Source organism: Erythrolamprus reginae, chromosome 1 (genome assembly GCF_031021105.1).
Source record: "Erythrolamprus reginae isolate rEryReg1 chromosome 1, rEryReg1.hap1, whole genome shotgun sequence".
NCBI classification, from domain to species: domain Eukaryota; kingdom Metazoa; phylum Chordata; class Lepidosauria; order Squamata; family Dipsadidae; genus Erythrolamprus; species Erythrolamprus reginae.
The window spans coordinates 392,778,013-392,778,843 of NC_091950.1; positions in this window are offsets into that span (position 1 = coordinate 392,778,013).

The following is an 831-nucleotide window of genomic DNA, read 5'->3' on the forward strand; positions in this document are numbered from 1 at the left end:
AGAGCGTCGTGACGCAAAGGCCCTGGGAAACTCGCGGAGCGTGGGGGGTGGGGGAAGAAGAAGGGGATTTTCGTCGTTGTTGTTGCTGCGTTCCCAAAATGAACGTTTCGAGGAAGGCGGGATTTGGACTCTTCGTAACTCTTCTCTTATCCGTGATTGGTTGGAAGAGTGGATCAGAAAGGCGGGGCCTTAGCATTGAATGGGAGCGGTTCGGTATGGAGTTTGCGCAAAGAACAGGATTGTGACATGTGGGATCCATGCCCTGCCCTTCCCCTCCCCCCTTCTTTGGCTCAGGTGGTGCCTAGAATTTGAGAAGATTCTTAACCTGACCTGAGTTTAAGGAATGACTTGCATTTTCCCTCAGTTGGTTGCCACTTCAATCTGCCTGTGCTTGCCAAGCTTACTTATGTCATGTTTATACAGTATATTATATTTATATGTAATTGGATTTGTATGCCGCCCCTCTCCAAGGATTGGAGCAGTTCGCAGCATATATAGTAGACATAATAATACAATAAATCCAGTTAATACAATTTTTTTTAAAAAAATTAAATTCTAAAACATTTTTAAAAAACCATTCATTAACATTCGCCCAAAAAATTACACTAAAAACATTTTTTGCTTAGGGGGAAGATCTAATGACCCCAGGCCTGGTGACAAAGATGAGTTTTTAAACTCTTTTGAAAGGCAAGGAGGGTGGGGGCAGTGCAAATCTCCCTGGGGAGCTGATTCCAGAGGGCCAGGGCCCCCACAGAGAAGGCTCTTCCCCTAGGTCCTGCCAACCAGCATTGCTTGGTTGATGGGACCCTGAGGAGACCAACACTGGGACTT